Source organism: Schistocerca gregaria, chromosome 2 (assembly GCF_023897955.1).
Source record: "Schistocerca gregaria isolate iqSchGreg1 chromosome 2, iqSchGreg1.2, whole genome shotgun sequence".
In the NCBI taxonomy this organism is placed as follows: Eukaryota; Metazoa; Arthropoda; class Insecta; order Orthoptera; family Acrididae; genus Schistocerca; species Schistocerca gregaria.
Genome location: NC_064921.1, coordinates 896,908,214 through 896,927,958, shown reverse-complemented (window position 1 = coordinate 896,927,958; position 19,745 = coordinate 896,908,214).

Below are 19,745 nucleotides of genomic sequence, written 5' to 3'. Positions count from 1 at the left end.
TAGATTACTTTCTCGACGATTTTTGAAAATACTGTGAGCAAGGTAACTGGTCGGTAATTATTGAAGTCTTTTGTGTCCCCTTCTGTAGAGAGGCTTGACATTGGCTTATTTTAACATGTCTGGGAAAATACCTTGAGTTAATGATGCATTACAGATGTGATTCAGAGCATGAACTGTAATTGCTCCACACTGTTTGAATATCTTGTTACGGATGATATCTACTCCAACAGAACATATTTTTCAAACATATAATTATTTTCCTTATTTCACAAGAGTTGTTAGATGACAACTAATCTTACTAGAATTTCTCTGAAGTGAGTCTTCCACGTACTGCTTGCTTTTTTTTCTTTTGATCTGTTCTCACCAATTGTTCTACCTAGACTTAAGAAATGGTTTTTAAATACATTTGCTACTTACGTACGGTTGGTTTAGATGGTCTCATTCTCTTTAACAGTAATACTGCCTATCCCAGTGGCTACTTTTCCGGTCTCTCAACATTCCCTTCTGATTTAATTTTACTGCCGGAGTTGTTAATTTCATCTCTAACATACATATTTTTGGTTTTCTGACAACTTTTCGCAGAATGTTTAACAACGATATTAGCACTTTCTCGGTCACTCGAATTTCTTGTATTTCGCAGCCCATAACTTCGAAAGCAGTTCCCGAATTGCTTATCTGCGATAATACAGTTAGTATCGTGGAGAATCTGTATACGAGGGTTAGAACTTTAATAGTGGCAACTATTTATTCAAGTTTTAATGACCTTCAAAGTAGTCACCAGCATTCTGTATAATCCGTTGCCAGCGAGGTGGAAGTCGTAGGGTACTCTTAGCAGTGCCAGTTGTGTTGGCAGTTCGATTAGCGCGGTCCATTGCCCGACGAATGTGTAGCAGTTCTGAAGCCATTCTGTTTCCTTCAGTTTAGGAATCGAGTTGAACTTACGAGGGCAGGAGTGCAGGAGGTGGTATAGCACGTAGCAGTCCCATCAGTCAAACAGATCAACAACAGCTCGCACTGCACGTGCTTGAGCGTGGTCCTGCAAAATGATGGTCAGGTCCTGCAGAAAGTATCCGAAAGAACAGATACCATCTTCATATATACAGTTAAGGCTAACAGGCCATTAACCTTCTTCTTCTGTGCTGGACGCACACGGTTTGCCCGAACTCTTAGGGTACTCGGTGAGAGTGTGTGCCGCGAGTAATGAGTGTAATGGGCAGGGGCACTACGAATGTAGTGAGTGGACATTAAGTTGGGAATGTGGGTCTCACGGGGAGCGTGCAAGGGATAAATCCCTGCTGTCGCACTATCCTCTGTGCCCTCAGTGGCTCAGATGGATAGAGCATCTGCCATGTCAGCAGAAGATGTCGAGTTTGAGTCCCGGTCGGGGCACACGTTTTCAACTGTCCCGTTGATGTACATCAACGCCTGTCGACAGTTTATGGTCTTGATTTAATTATCATTTCACAACATAGTATGTTCAAAATCATAACAACGAATATTAATTCTAGAGACGGAGGGAAAGAATGCAGAGGACACTTTTAAGCGTAACTATGTGTGAAGTAGTCCAAAATACAGGGCGGTGGGCTTTCCCTATCATAGTTGCTATGGGCACAGTTTGTACCAAAAATCATGCCCTAAAAGTGCTCCTTCTAGATGTAGCAACACTTTCCTGCTGTTTGTAAACTGATATTCACAAGCTAATCAGGTAGTCTACTTTTAGGGTTGAATCTCTGTCACTACGCTCTCACTCTTAATACGCAAGAACGGAAAAATTCCCTCTTAAGAGAAACACTAGGACGTAATTAACGTAATTTAAATCTCTGAGAGACGTCGGCTGCACCTAAGTGGAAAGTGACTGCTCAGAGGAATTACACTCCTGGAAATGGAAAAAAGAACACATTGACACCGGTGTGTCAGACCCACCATACTTGCTCCGGACACTGCGAGAGGGCTGTACAAGCAATGATCACACGCACTGCACAGCGGACACACCAGGAACCGCGGTGTTGGCCGTCGAATGGCGCTAGCTGCGCAGCATTTGTGCACCGCCGCCGTCAGTGTCAGCCAGTTTGCCGTGGCATGCGGAGCTCCATCGCAGTCTTCAACACTGGTAGCATGCCGCGACAGCGTGGACGTGAACCGTATGTGCAGTTGACGGACTTTGAGCGAGGGCGTATAGTGGGCATGCGGGAGGTCGGGTGGAAGTACCGCCAAATTGCTCAACACGTGAGGCGTTAGGTCTCCACAGTACATCGATGTTGTCGCCAGTGGTCGGCGGAAGGTGCACGTGCTGTCGACCTGGGACCGGACAGCAGCGACGCACGGATGTACGCCAACACCGTAGGATCCTACGCAGTGCCGTAGGGGACCGCACCGCCACTTCCCAGCAAATTAGGGACACTGTTGCTCCTGGGGTATCGGCGAGGACCATTCGCAACCGTCTCCATGAAGCTGGGCTACGGTCCCGCACACCATTAGGCCGTCTTCCGCTCACACCCCAACATCGTGCAGCCCGCCTCCAGTGGTGTCGCGACAGGCGTGAATGGAGGGACGAATGGAGTCGTGTCGTCTTCAGCGATGAGAGTCGCTTCTGCCTTGGTGCCAATGATGGTCGTATGCGTGTTTGGCGCCGTGCAGGTGAGCGCCACAATCAGGACTGCATACGACCAAGGCACACAGGGCCAACACCCGGCATCATGGTGTGGGGAGCGATCTCCTACACTGGCCGTACACCTCTGGTGATCGTCGAGGGGACACTGAATAGTGCACGGTACATCCAAACCGTCATCGAACCCATCGTTCTACCATTCCTAGACCGGCAAGGGAACTTGCTGTTCCAACAGGACAATGCACGTCCGCATGTATCCCGTGCCACCCAACGTGCTCTAGAAGGTGTAAGTCAACTACCCTGGCCAGAAAGATCTCCGGATCTGTCCCCCATTGAGCATGTTTGGGACTGGATGAAGCGTCGTCTCACGCGGTCTGCACGTCCAGCACGAACGCTGGTCCAACTTTGGCGCCAGGTGGAAATGGCATGGCAAGCCGTTCCACAGGACTACATCCAGCATCTCTACGATCGTCTCCATGGGAGAATAGCAGCCTGCATTGCTGCGAAAGGTGGATATACACTGTACTAGTGCCGACATTGTGCATGCTCTGTTGCCTGTGTCTATGTGCATGTGGTTCTGTCAGTGTGATCATGTGATGTATCTGACCCCAGGAATGTGTCAATAAAGTTTCCCCTTCCTGGGACAATGAATTCACGGTGTTCTTATTTCAATTTCCAGGAGTGTATCATAAATAAGGCATTAAGAAATTGTGAGTTTTCTGTGTTAATTACATATTTTACCCTCTAGCAAACAGGATAATTAGAGTAAGATCGAAAATAAGGTAGTAACATGTATAAGTAAGTACAGTTAATACTTCGGGGCTGAGAGGTCGGTGCTTGTTATATAAAACTATTTACTAACGTTTCGCCCTCATCTGTGAGAGACATCTTCAAAGACTAACCGTCAGTTGCATCAGTATCCATAGTTTAAACCCCACTTCGTTCCTTTCCATATACCATGGTGTTTATGAATTTCCTTAGCTTCGAAGAGGCCATAAAGTAAAACCTAGTGATACTAGTGGGTCATCAAAGCGCATTTATAGAGAGGCCAAAAAGAATTATGGATGCTATGATGATTTTATCAGAAAGGAGGAAGGAGTTTCATTAAATAAAATATCAAATCTCTATTTGTACCAAGAGCAATTACCACTGATTTGGATATCTGTAAACTGGAGTAAACACACCGGTCAGGGTAATTACGCATTTATCATAGAATGAGGATTGGTGGTAATCGTATATCAATGTACTACATGGGCCACAGATATAGTCTTCCCCACCAGCCGCCACTGCACTCCAAGAAAAATATGTAAGATATCGGAGGTGCAAAATTTAAAAAAATGCGAGATGGCAGTGGTGGAAAATTTAAAAATGCACTATGGTGGAACTGGAATAGTTGTACTTGGTATCCCTTCTGCTTTCACAACCCCCACCCACCCGCATCCCATCCCCCTCACCTCTCCTCTCCATTGTCCAACCAGAACCTAGTGTTTTACCTGCCATTACAGTGAAGCAACTAATCACATTATAGTATTTTAGCAGTTACTGAAACGAGGCTGATAAATAGGATACAGCTTGCTTAAGAGTGGCGGCAATTTCGAAGATATGTAATGTTTACAGGAAAATATGTAAGCTTCCATACCGGTCTGTTATCATGATCAACTATATTTGAGTAAACTGGCGTTAGCTGAAAAGGTATTTTCCTCTCAGCTGAATAAACTGCTTCATCAACCATCAAACAGACACATACACACGTACACACACACACACGCACACGCACTGTTGGATGATGGCAATGATGATCAGTTGATCAGGAGATTGTCATTAGAATTAAACAAATGGGTCAGGGTAACAGCGGTCAGTTTAAATAGTAACTACCATTAACCCCCAGATACCATGCATGAGGCAATTTGTCTGGGCAGCAGGCAATACATCTCAGATAAAACTGTGTGGTGCTGTGATGGACATCTCAAATGAGGCCTCTGTCTATGTCTCTCTGTCTCTCTCTCTCTCTCGCTCGCTCTCTCTCGTTCCCTCGCTTGCTCGCTCTTTCTCTCCCTCTCTCTCCCTCCCTCCCTCCCTCTCTCTCTCTCTCTCTATCTCTCTCTCTCTCTCTCTCTCTCTCTCTCTCTCTCTCTCTCACACACACACACACACGCGCGCGCGCGTTTTCACATATCAAATACTGCACTTCTTACAGATGCACTCACTTTTCTAGAGAGTAAGACCTTAGGGACATATAAGAACGGGGAAGAAAGCTCCTAACACCTCAGCCAACACAACTGGCACAACTGGCCAACCACCTGCTTATAGAGACAATTCATGTCAAATTTCATCTACCTATCCCTCATAAAGAACGAAAAATATACTACAGAGGGAATGGGACGAAAAGAAACTCAGAGAAACAACAATTTGCCTCAAGCATTTAAATTGTGTGGTGTTTTTCCATTTTCAAATAACGTTCTTATTTTCAATGCTTTTTCAGTTTTTTCATGTAATATTTCTTTACATTTCACCATATATCAAACACGCTCTAATCACAAGAATGGGTTTTACAGTACGTTGTATAATGTTAAGTGCGTGAGCAAGTACGATGCACATTTCTTGTTCACAATAATGTGCAGTCAAACTAAATTATATAAATTTGTCTCGAAAGTTATACATCATATTGGAAATCACAAAATTCAGTATAATGAGAATATATTCCCCTGGCGACTGCAAATTTAATCTAATCACCCAGAATAAAATGTATGGATATGTAATTCACATCAGTAACAATTACACTTTACAATTTACATTTTTCAAACAAAAATTGTCATCATTATTAATGGAGTAGTGTACCAATGTCAATATATTTACCTAATGTTGAAGTATGTAACAGCCAGAACCAGTTTCTGTTGTATAACAATCTATAGTACATGTTGCTCTGATTGAATTAATTCCTGCACAGTTGTTTTACGCCCAGATCCAATACACACGCTTCCTGTAATCACTGATACCAAATCTGTTAACAGAAGACAGTTTCCACACCATTTCATCTGCCCGTTGTGTGTCCAGAGTCAGTTTCAAGTGCATAAATGTATGCTCATAGACTGATAAATTCTGTAATTGCTTCACCATTCAATTTATCTTCGATTAATCCTACCTTTTTATTTACTTAACAGTGGAATATCGTATCTGTTATTTACGTAGGAAACAGTAAAAATTTGGTGGTGTATGTCTTAAAGAGAAAGACGTGTACCGGCATGTAATTAGCTGATTTAATGTGTGCGCAAATTAAATGCAAACGATGCAATGTGTTCCTACATAGGACGCATGACAGAAGGAACATGAATAGTGACATAATTTAGGGACCTGTAAGAGGAGGAAACAAGGGTCAGTAGCTTGTACACCATCTACTGCTTCTATAAAAATTTTGTGACATTCGACAGTAGTTAGCACCTCTGCATCTCTTACATCTTTAAAAACAGTACTTCGCCGCTGTACACAACGGAAAGTAGTCTCAATGAACAAAGTATCCTGGAACTGCACCTGATTGTATTTATTACCTAAGGGTCGCATAACCATGAGGAACTTGTAGAACATTACGGATGTCAAAAGCTAGACGCGGAATAGAAACCTTTTATTTAGACCAATCAACTGAATAATCGCGAGTGCATAATATAGAGCAATATACTGAAAATTGTCGCAGACTAAAATAAAATTACTGTAAACTCTTTGGGACTTAGGTATAATTGAAAAACAGCTCGAGGCAAGAATGGAAAAGTGTTGCATATCTGAACAGTTCATGAAAGCACGATAAATGAAAGAAATATTCAACACAGAGAACTGAGCGTACAAGATCCATAACCAAATGAATGAAATATGAAGTGGTGAGAAGATGTAGTGCAATGCCACCTGAGCGAAACTTCCAGTCTAGAAGTACAGCAACAGAGCTCCAGTCAGCACCAGATAAGAGCCAGGAACGAATCTGCTCTTAAAATCACAGTTCACAATTCTTCCAATTTTCAAACTCCACTCTGACAGGAAATTGACTGTTGCCGTCTATCTGATGAACGAATACGTTCCCTTTGCATTGTAAAAACATGGGACTGCAACAGACAGTTACCACTCAAACCTTGCAAAAGCCTTAATTGTGATTGTTGAGGTTGCTTAGCACCGTCCACAGCACATGTATGACTATGGCGTTACTTACAATTTGACAGTCCGTAATGCTGTAGGGAAGCAACGAACTTACGTCTCCTCTTTGATATTCAGACAGAATAGAAATATTCACCCGCAGTCACCCTCAGGGGGACGCTGTGGTGGCCTGTGGTGTTGCACCTGTCGAAAACAGAGTATTACCACTAACTGTCCACAGCAAACATCTCAAGAAACAGGACTATTTCCCAGAAAACTAGCTGCCAGCCAAGAGGCGCTCACCGGGACACCGTGAAAAACCTTCTGCCGACATTACAGAACTGCCGAGCCCGTCAGTGCCATCCACTTCTGGCGAGAAATCGAGTACTTGCCATTCCCAGCAATATGTACCAGGTTTACACAGTTAAATATCGCCTACTTGTGACAAAGCTGAAACAAAATTGCAAAGCGTTATGTGACAGTAGCGTCACACACAATATATCAAACCTTATATGGACATAATACAATATCTGAGGTCTACGCAAAATCGAGCGGCAACCACGTATTCACCTCTGGCGCCAGTAAGTCTACGTAGTCCCTACACACCTCTTCACGCCACTCACGATCGGGCACCAGGCTACGGTATCAACACTGGCAGAAGCAACCACTTTCTAAGGACCTGCTCACGTCCACACAATACATGTCAAGAGAGTAGTATCACGCCGGCAGCTATAAAGGCCGCTGCAGGTCTATACTAGTCAGTTCTTCCGGCTTCGAGAGCGTCTCGTGGTCTCCGGGAAGATGCTACTCACCTCATCGTCTGAGGACGCTCTCTACGCCCATCGTAGGGACCGACGCCACTGTTTTCAGCTTTCATCGTTGCTTCCCCTGTGGATAAACTTTACTGTGCTTGCGTTCGACTTAAGGAGGACTTTATTCTCGGGACTTGGATTACTTCCGCTCAGGTATATTTTTCTACGAAGACTGTAGTGGTGTTACTACATACTACAACCAGTGGAGGACCATTATAGATAGTAGTTTTGTCAATCTTCTTTATCAGTACCTAGTGAGATGCAATACTTTGAGCCTTTTTCCTTATCGCCGAAGCAGACTTATTTCGTAGTCAACTAACTTGTTAAAATTTTATCACTGTCTTCCCTGTGTCCCCCTAAGGGTAACCGCACATCGCCCCTAAATCCTCACAATACTCGGAGCCGTTATTTGGTACATGAAGCTATTGGCGTCTGTGTAGCACAGTTTTACATGATTAACCGCATTCATAATTAATACTTATCCATGATAAAAGTCGAGATTAGAATTTTCGAAACATCTAAAATAGATTTATGAAAGGGTACATTACGGTTGTTCAGTTCAATACCAACTAAATTACGTCATAACTAAATTTCCGTAGAAAATATGATTTTGCAGTTAATGCAGCTTCTTCGTATCTACAGTCTCTGGACGTTGCTACTCTTACGTCTCACATCTGTCACACTTTTGCTTGCGGTAGCGTACTGCATACACGCAGGGCAGGTGACGGTAGGGAAGTAAGTTACGTGCAGGTGGCACAGGAAGAAGGCTGAGAACCACAGACCCAGGGGGGTTAGGTGCCCTGAAGTGAGCGAGATTAAGGCCCTCAGCTTGCAATCACCACTTCAGCTTCTTGCATCATCAGAATGAGACGCAGTCCACACACCCACAATTAGCGGGTGCTGCATCTGGTAGCAGCTAGGCAATATACCCCTCATCAGTGCGACGACAGGCGTAGAGTACTTCTCAGTACTGGCTATGGACGATGACAGATACTGAACAGCTGGAGCGGCTGCTTGACGTGCTCTATTGTGGAATGAAATCGCTTTTTACTGCGTAGGCCACTAAATCGGTTCTGCATCAGGCTCGGGCGAGGTGTAATCCAGATCACCACTGCGATGGTCTTGCACTGGTTCTATGCTGCATAGTCAGTGTTCCATTATCGGCACCAAGCTGCGGGTCTAGTTGTGTGGCAGACAGATTCGTTTTAGTGGTGGATTGGTGACTTCCGTCGTGTCAGTTCGGCCACTTTTCGCTTGTGGTCGAGAAATGTGAAGTCAGCATGCTGCTCACTTAGCCACAGGTTATGGAAGCCAAGTTGAAAGGCAGTGGCACAACATGCGTACCTTTTTTGGAAGATCTTCTGCACCATATCCGTTCATGGTTCTCTCTCACTACACCAGTTCGAATTACAGTGCCTGATGGATGGTGGTGCTAACTGAAGTATCTGCGCTAACGGAATAGAAATGCGGTATACACAAGGCCGAAAAGAATCTATGGGACTCACCAAAACGAAACAATAATACAATCTTCAAAAGATCAATAGACTCGATCCCAAGTGCGGATCGTCGCCAATATGCAGACACAAATAATAATAGGAAAGACGCGATTTTTCACGGGGAGAGGTCACAATCAAACAATTCTAGAATGTCAAGACGTTGGTTGACTGTACCAAGGCATGTGCAAGAGATCGGCCAGCTAGAAGAGGTGTCTGGCAGTGGCTGCCGGGTGGCAGCTCAGTAGACTTATAAGCGCTGCGTCGAACTACCCTTTGCCCGCAGTGCGGCTCCCTATAAAGCTCATTTGGCGGATGTATCTGCCGGAACTATATGCAATCACGTGCCTGGTGTAGCAAAGTAGTTCCTGGGCTAGCTGCGACCTCTGGTGAAGGTGTTCTGCAGGCTCCGCGAATGGGTAGCCGTCCCTGGCGGCCGTTGGTGGAGACCTGGTGCTGTGTTGTGTTGTGGCCGCCGGTAAATATTTGTTGGCAACATAAACGACGTAGGTTCTCCTGGTGAATATACGCCCTGTGATGCAAGCATCCCGTGTTGGTCGCACGTGAAGTGGGATGCGAATTCTGTAGGCGCTAAGCTGTCGCAGTGGTTGGCCACAGCAGTAACGTCAGCGATACTGTTGCAGATGCAGAAGCATTTTCTCCACGTCAACATGTCATATGTACCACTATCAATTTCTCAGCAGAGTTGAGGAAGGTAACTTCTAGGGTCATGTTTATTATGGTCAAGTTTTGCGTAGATATTATATCCAAACTTTTGTCAACGCAGAACAGTAACGAATATACCATCTTAAGAATCACAGTCCATACCATGATTGCAGCGTGATGAATAGTTGGCCCTATTATACTACAAATCGTACTTTTAAGCACATACTAGGTAGCAGTAATTCGTGATAACTACCGTTTTACAATATGGGAGCTGTAGTATGTCATCTCAATAACCTGATATGGACCTTGGATATAGTGTGCATGTGAATATTTTGCTTTACCTATGTGGCTGTATGGGACTCTCAGCACCACACACTAAACCGCACGACATTCTGGTGGTTTAGGATTCCATTGCCCCCTATTTCATGACTCTCGAGGTCCTACGTAGTAGCCCTTGTATCAATATCTATCCTTCTCTCAAAGTTTACAAACCATATTTCACCTTTTATAGTGATGTTTTTATGGGTGTTGGGATTATGTTCCATAACCCTGACTGGAAACAAATTATTTTAATCAGTGTGATGGCTTTTCATATAGTGGATAAGGTTTCTACCTTACATTAAATGTACACCTCCAGTACTTCCGTTAGTCTGTGGATGTAATGGGTTTGTTCTCAGTTAGCAATACATAACAAATGGAGTAACTACTTCATCAGTTCTTACACAAAGCTGGTGCCCTCACTCATGGTTATAATTCCTGTAACATCCAACTTTAGTGACCAATGTTTCACTACTGTAGGTCCCACTGTGTCGATTCACCAGTTTGGTACCGTGACCACCCCCATGCAGTGTAAAAAACGCTCTATAATGATCAGAACATAGCTGTTTCCCATTAGTATCTGCTGAAATTGTCCTAAAATTACCATTTCGAAAGATTTAAAGGCTTCTGTCAACTTTTGTAGTGGCACAAGTTGAAGGCTTAATTCTGCCCACTGTAACCACGATGCACATTTTTTAACATACTGTTAGACCTATGGCCCATGCTTTCTCCATCGATAATGTTCAGCTACACTTCAGTCCGTTGGTCTGCGCCCTCCATGATCGAATTATATGTGCTCATGTGTTAGTTTCAGTATTACTTCTAGTAGGGCGACAGTGGCCACTGTGCGATGACCAATAATTGTTATCTTATGGGACACACAGTAGCAAATGGGAAACTGTGATTGCGTTACAAATAGTTTGCGCTCCGTGTCACCGACTTGTACCCTCGGTCATTCTGCAACGCTGTGAGCTCCTGTCTGAAAAACACTAATATTTCTGATGCGACCATCTGCATTACTGTGGTACTTACCGCTCTGAAATATTTCAAAATCAAACTTGCTCAGTTTTAACTACCAGGGTATAAGTCTGCTGGATAGATTCTTTAATGTCAATAACCACTTCAATGCTGCATGAGCTGTTAACACCTTAATTTATTTACAACGTAAATAACAACATAATTATGACACGCCAGTCATCAGTCTTAAAATCTCTGTTCAGGTTGTTTTCCAGAGACGTTTAGAGCAGTTGTCGAAGTCTATAGCGGTCCAGCCCAGTCATAGATTACGGTTGCTTATACAATTACAGGCTAAATAGAAGTAGACGTAGGGCTGCTCACTCCTTTATTAAAAATACTGATTTAATTAGCTTACTTATGCATTAAAAGTCGTTTTCTCAAGCCGACTTTAACCACAAGCAGCTTCCCTGGATATAAGAGTATAAGATGATGTGGATGGAAATGTACTGTTTCAACTATCATTTAATACATAAATTTCAGAAAATAGTGCAGAATTGCAGAAGATCCCGTGGCCGTTGGTTTGAAAAATGCACGCTTGAAACGAAACAGACGTCTCGGATGGCCGGACGCCTGGCGCCAACCCAGTAACCCCAGCCTCTGCGTGGGTCGGTCGAACTAACCCTCAGCTGAATGTCTAAAAGAACTTAGGCCTTCAGCAAACGCTACTGTTGGCACAGCAGCGATCTCTTGCTCTGGGAGGAAAAATACAGTCTTCGAGGACATGAATTTGTGAAATTACTGAGAGATGCAATCTCGGCGTCAATTCGTAGCAATGCTTTTTAGAATCAGTTGGTTGCCATGATTAGCATGCTCAGTTTCCTACAGTGCTTGGTAAGCTCAGCTCGATGCAGTGCTTGGTAGGCTTTATTTTATGATGAGCAATCGTGCAGTTGTGTCCGCCATTTTGCACTTCATATGTTCTTTTTTAGCACCACGGCAGAAACCAAGCGCTGTTACGCTCAGTTTCTATCAAATCATCTTCTGCAGAATGCTCGTAGCAAAGCTCACCGTGAATAGAATGCAAATATTTGATTTGCACCTCGATAGGTAAGCCTCACGATTTTAATACCGTTAATTCAGTCGTCTTTGTTACGCTGCCCCTGACTGTTTGTTCGCAGAGTATTCCCACCGACGTCACATTACCTGGAGTTCATCTTTGTTAAGCTGCATCAGAACTCTGCAATAGCTGTCGTTACCAAGAAACCTCTGAATTGCCTGTGTAGTCAGAAATTGTGGACTGTTTATTTACCATCTTTTTGTATTGATAACACCTTTCAGCTCTATGTTTTTACGAGTGTATAAGTTCTTTCCTTTTAGCTGCCTGTTACTGCTCTGTAGTCTCCCTGTGTTCTCTTTATTAATCAATTAATTTCAATCAGCAATCGAAATTCCATTAGTATATCAAGAAGAATCTGAAGCCATCGTAGTCCAGAGAACAGAAGATCATCAGATGAGATTCTTCTACTCTAATACTAGGGAAAATGGTGACAGGCAGAACTCATTTCTTCCTTTCATTTCGATCCCTCAGAAGCCAAAACAAAAGTGCATGCGAGTTTGACAATAACTTTGTTTGTAAGTGGTAGCAAAACCATCGTTTACCGACGACTCTAGGCGCGGCATGAAAGACGTGATAAGCACGATTTGTCTAACTTCATCTACAGAACGCAAAAACAAAATTGCAAATATCTGTTGAAACAGCAGAGAAAATGCACTGAAGATTCTTAGACGAGGCACCCTGTATGTATCAGTCCTGGCTGTGTAGAACAGCGTAGCAACAACATGTCAAAGAGTAGGTGTAATTGAAATTAGTCTATAACGATATATGTTACATAGAACATCGTATGTCACCATGAGTACCGAATACATATGACCTGTTCAGAACTTCCGGGTAACTGGTGTGAAATTCGTTTCAATAAATTGAACTCCATTGAAAATAACTTCCAGTTGATTTATTCAGTTCATAGACACATTGTGGAGAACTACCGAAATGGTCCCAAATCATTAAGGTTCCAACGATCTCAGTTACGTTCAGAATTCGATACATAACTGCAATCATGTAAACCTTGAGGTAAACTATGTGATCCAAAGTATCCGGAAACCTGGCTGAAAATGGCTTACAAGTTCGTGGCGCCCTCCATCAGTAATGCTGGCATTCAGCACGTTGTTGGCCCACCCTTAACCTTGATGACAGCTTCCACTCTCGCAAGCCTGCTAGAAGGTTTCTTCGGGAATGGCAACCCATTGTTCACGGAGAGCTGCACTGAGGTCGATCGGTGAGACCAGGCACCAAGTTGGCGTTCCAAAACATCCCAAAGGTATTCTATAGGATACAGGCCAGGACTCTGTACAGGACTGTGCATTACAGGGATGTTATTGTCGTGTAACCACTCCTCCACAAACCGTGCATTATGAATAGGTTCTCGATCGTGTTGAAAGATGGAATCGCCATCCCCGAATTGCTCTTCAACAGTGAGGAGCAAGAAGGTGCTTAAAACATCAATGTAGGCCTGTTCAGTCATAGTACCATGAAAAACAGCAAGGGGTGCAACCCCCCTCCATGAAAAACACGGCCACACCATAACACCACTGCCTCCGAAATTTATTGTTGGCACTAAACACGCTGGAAGATGACGTTCAGTGGGCATTCGCCATACCCGCACCCTGCTATCGAATCGGCACTAAACACGCTGGAAGATGACGTTCAGTGGGCATTCGCCATACCCGCACCCTGCTATCGAATCGCCACAGTATGTACCGTGATTCGTCGCTCCACACAGCGTTTCTCCACTGTTCAATCGTCCAATTTTTACGCTCATTACTCTAAGCCAGGCGTCGTTTGGCATTTTCCGGTGTGATGTGTGGCTTATGAGCAGCCGCTCAAACATCAAATCCAAGTTTTCTCACCTCCCGCCTAACTGTCATAGTAATTGCAGTGGATCTTGATGCAGATTGGAATTTCTGTGAGACGAAGGCGAGCCAAAGGTTGCGTTTCATTGGCAGGACACTTAGAAGATGCAACAAGTCCACTAAAGAGACAGCTTACACTACACTCGTTCGTCCTCTGTTAGAATATTGCTGCGCGGTGTGGGATCCTTACCAGGTGGGATTGACGGAGGACATCGAAAGGGTGCAAAAAAGGGCAGCTCCTTTTGTATTATCACGTTATAGGGGAGAGAGTGTGGCAGATATGATACACGAGTTGGGATGGAAGTCATTAAAGCATAGACGTTTTTCGTCGCGGCGAGACCTTTTTACGAAATTTCAGTCACCAACTTTCTCTTCCGAATGCGAAAATATTTTGTTGAGCCCAGCCTACATAGGTAGGAATGATCATCAAAATAAAATAAGAGAAATCAGAGCTCGAACAGAAAGGTTTAGGTGTTCGTTTTTCCCGCTCGCTATTCGGGAGTGGAATAGTAGAGAGATAGTATGATTGTGGTTCGATGAACCCTCTGCCAAGCACTTAAATGTGAATTGCAGAGTAGTCATGTAGATGTAGAAGTAGATATATGTTTGGTATTACACATTACGACCGTCTTCAAATATCGGCGGTCTGTGTCAGTCACGAGACAAGGTCGGCCTGTACGCTTTTAGGGTTACGTGTCCTTAACGTTCCTACTTCACTATCACATCGGAAACAGTGGACCTAAGGATATTTAGGAGTGTGGAAATCTGGCCTACAGACGTTTGACGTAAGTGACACCCAATCAACTGACTATGTTCGAAGACCGTAAGTTCCGCGGAGCGCCCCATTCTGCTCTGTCACGATGTCTAATGACTACTGAGGTCGCTGATATGCAGCACCTGGCAGTTGGAGTACAATGTACTTAATGTGGTGGTTGGCAGGAGAGCAAACACCGTGCTACTACAGGAAGCCGAAAGGCACGCGTTTCAGCTCACGCAGGCTGGCGTGAGGTCTGGAACAGGACAAGGAAATTAGAATTTAGAAAAACGGACGTAGCTGGTGGAATACTTAACTTTAATCCATTAATGACGAACGTCTCTCTTGACAGTACATGATTCACAGTATCAATAGTTACTGATAATGGCGCCTTGCTAGGTCGTAGCAAATAACTTAGCTGAAGGCTATACTAATTATCGTCTCGGCAAATGAGAGCGTATTTTGTCAGTGAATCATCGCTAGAAAAGTCGGCTGGACAACTGGGGCGAGTGCTAGGAAGTCCCTCTAGACCTGCCGTGTGGCGGCGCACGGTCTGCAATCACTGATAGTGGCGACACGCGGGTCCGACGTATACTACCGGACCGCGGCCGATTTAAAGGCTCCCACCTAGCAAGTGTGCTGTCTGGCGGTGACACCAGACTTAACATGAGAAACGTATGCTGCTGGGGGTGTCCGGATACTTTTGATCACATAGCGTATCTTCAGTGAGACTTTATACTTCTTCTTTCCACCCGAACTTTACTTGGTACTATTATTGAAGGTGCACTCCACAGGTTGGTCATAACCTCAGTGATGCCATTATGTAATTGCCAATTAATGAATTGCTCCATTATTGGTTTTAGGTGCCGGGGCATCCTGTATGGCTTTCGGATAGACGTCTGTGTAGGATCAAATGGGTCCACAAATTCTAACACTAACTTCTCCATTGCAATTTTCTCTGTTCCTCTGTTAGCGTCTGAATTTGTCCTAGCTAGGTAATCTTCGTCTATACATATAAATTGGTGACCAAAATCCCATAGTCAAATTAGATTCGCAGGCTCTATTTACCACAACTACTTTATGACCAAAATCGTCAACAGTGATGGACACTGCCCGTTCACTGTCCATTTCCCGTATGTATAGAATACTCCTGCAGAGAAAACACCAAGCTGTATCTAGCTCATTTTCTTCCCCAATGGCCTCACCATACTTAAAACCATTACCTGTAGTTCCGTTCTCACATTCTCCAACTGTAGTTTTCGTGCATACTGGGTTTTTTCGTAATTCTACCAGCTGGAGCAATGCTCCCCAGAGTTCTACCTCGCATTGTCCTAGGTCAGTGTTAGCATTATGTTCATATAGAGAATACAGCCCTAGGATTGCTCAGTAAACTTCACCTGTACTGGGCAAAACTTCTACACTACCCGGGGATTGCTTTGCTCCCAAGTGAAAAATTAACACCATCGAACGTAACAACTGCAATTATAATGTCGAGATTTGCCACTGGCACAAGGGCACACATGCAGCAAAATTTTGTGTCTCCTGTAGCTTACCACACCAGTTAAGCAACAGTCGACCTCTGCAAACATTTCCATCATTAAATTTTGCCGAGAGTGCCACTTAGTAGACTCTGAGCTCCCGTTGCCGTTTAATGGCTGATTACTCGCATTACATCTTTTCCCATTATGCCAGTAATTCTTGCAGTCTCACTTTCGGTGACCCACTCCGCCGCCTGTTCGTATGTGAGCCAAACGCCCACAACGGTAGCATCTCGTGTAAGTAGAAAAGACATTTCTCCTTTCACGGCCTCTGGTTACCACATCTATTTCCTGCAATGCCAAAGCTACGCCTATGGTGGCAGGCAAGTAATATCAGGAAATTCTGTGCTCAACTTTCTCAACACATAGGTTGGCTGTCCCTGTAAAAATGCATCTAAGCGCTTCGTTTCACTTTTTGAACTACTACCTTATATTATTCGTCACTGTCTGTCAGTTGATAGTTATTAATACTAATTTTTCGTATCCTATATACAAAACTGCCAATACATTAATCGTATTTCTCTGATACTCCATTTAACTGTTCTCAGTAGTATCTACAACTCTGTCTCTTATATCGGAGTGCCATACCTCTCCATAGTTCATTGAATGATCGAGTACTCATTATATCCTCAGGGCACTTACGTTTTGACGTCTCTCGTCAAAAGTAGCAAATGTTCGACTGTGAAGGATCCCAGTTACCAGCTGTCAAAAGGTTGTCCACAAACTCCAGTATATCCTCTCCTACGTTGCTTGAAAAAGAACCCACTAAACTAGCTAAGCTTGGGTCAATTAAAATGGATGAAGATCTGTCCGTTTACACAGCATACACCTACCTACATATGTCTGCATCATCTTCTCCATGTTGAACTACCTAATTCCCTAAAGACTACAGTCCGTCCAAAGAGGTAACCACTTCTTCGTTTCACTCAGACGTTGTGAAGCCTTTATTGACATACAAGAAAACAACAGAAGAAACAAAATGGGTTGACGAGGACAATTAAAAGTGATACTACGTAGTTCAGTCTAATCATTAGCAAGGCGCATACGTCGCACTGTCTAGCATAATTCCCGCATCGGCGTTAAGTGAAGCATGTTACTGGATGCACTATGATCTAATAAATTACGCTATTTGCTGTCTCCACATCGGTATAGTCTTTATTTACATGACCCTTGAACTAATTCACATCAATGATCTCGTTACTTATAATGGACTTCACTTTCATGTTCATCCGCTGCTGGTTAGCAGGAGTTCAGCTGTCGTAGAATCGTGGAAGCACCGTGAGAAGGATAATTTATTTATCATAATATATACTCCAGCACACGAGCGTGGAAGCGATCAAGGACCCCGATGCTGGATGAGTGTCAGCTGCCCATACTTGCAAGCCTGCTGTTGAAGTGCTGGTCACATGGTAGGTCGGCCAGAACTAGGTTGCGGGTGCCACCTTAGCAACCCTGCGTACCACCCTGAAGTCAGTTGAAGCCAAGTAGCAAACTGATTCAAACTGTACGGCACCCGTTCAATTTCCAGCATCGTCACCGGTAGAAAACAACAGAAGAAACAAAATTAGACGAAGAGAAGGAATGTTAAATTTAATACTATCGTAAGTTGTTTTTATTCAGTATTCCAAAATGGTTCAAATGGCTCTGAGCACTATGGGACTCAACTGCTGTGGTCATCAGTCCCCTAGAACTTAGAACTAATTATACCTAACTAACCTAAGGACATACCACACATCCATGCCCCAGGCAGGATTCGAACCTGCGACCGTAGCAGTCGCACGGTTCCGGACTGCGCACCTAGAGCCGCGAGACCACCGCGGCCGGCTCAGTATTCCAGTACACCGTATTATTCCCCACTCTTTTAGATACGAAACATTATTTTTCCATACAATCTCATCTCCATTCAATGCGACGGCCTTACGCCACCGTCGTCGTACCACTCTAATTGTCGACGTCTTGCTGCATTGAGACACAAAATTCACTTAAGACTACAGTGCCCCCATAAGTGGTCATCACTTGTGCTTTTGAATCAGACGTTGTGCAGTTTTTATGCGTTATACAAGGAACCAGAGAATAAACAAAATTGGCTGACGAGGACACTTACATTTAAGGCGAGTGGGAACGCCCTATCCCGACAATGTTACATTTAGAGACTTGGCTTCCTTTTATTTCAAGAACCACTGTAGCCATTGACATGAAACTTTTACAAGACATTAAACTGCATGTTCTGAGTATACTGAAATACAATAATTGCATTTCAACCAGTGCTATAGGAAATACAATTTATTAATTACACTGTTAAAATGTTGTCTACTATTTTTGTACGTAATCATAAATAATTTTAATCTTACATAACATTATGTTCTTATTTTAGTTCAATAGACTCAGAATATGTATGGTTTTACTCTTTGAAAATTTGAAGACTCTACTCGAAATTGTTTCTGATATTCAGATAAATATGCAACAGAAAATGTGTAAATTTTCAGGAATGGCTTCTAAAGTTTCAAAATATTAACTCACTTAATATATACTTATTTTTTTTTATTTTTAATCACTCAGAAGCAGCCTGCACCATAATGTACATGATGCTCTTGATCTTTTCCAAGTTTTCTCTTCTTTTGTTCTTTCTGTACTCCTTAGGGTCCAACTATGCTGCATACTCTGCTTCATCAATGCGAACCTTGTCCATCCGTTCAAATTCTCTGATGCAGTTTGCTCCAGGATTAATTCCCATATGCTGTAGCACTTTCACCCTACCAACGTTGCCATCATTAAAAGCAGTAAAACCATCACTCACCTACCACTTTAGTGTCTTCATTCCAACAAAAATATTTCTTGATGCCCTAGTCTACATAAGATTACTGATTGGGATTGATTGGGATTTTGAGTCTGACCATGCAGACGCTTAGAATTCAGTATTTGCCAGGTCTCTGTAAATAGGTTTTATGATATCGATGACTGCTGTTGGGATGGAATGTTTATGGTTGTATGAACAGTTTGAGTACCGGGCATTGCGTTAATTGCACCATGAATCAGGTCCAGAAGGGCAAAGGTGGTGTACTGGTTTTTCATCAGATGATAGCCCGTAGAAGTAAGTAGCCCATACTGCCTGTTTCATTTTCAAAAAATCCTCAGCATTATTTATAATGGCCATCCCATAATACTGCTTGTTTCATTTTCAAAAAATCCTCAGCATTATTTATAATGGCCATCCCATAATACTGCTTTAGTTCATCAATCATTTTGTCTGTCAGGCTGACTGTTAGCTGCTAGCACTTCGACATACAACGCGTTTTTATACTATGAAATTATACAAGACTCTTTTTGACAGTTCTGCCAATACGAACACGTAATGTAACCTTTATAAGACAGCAATGCGGAGCCTTCTATACGAAAACTTAGCGATTTTATCAGATCGTGAAGTAAGGAACGTAAAAATTTTAACATCTTGAAGTGGTTTAGATTATATTTAAAAAAAAAAAATAACATACCTCCCATGTGAGTTCATAAGAGATA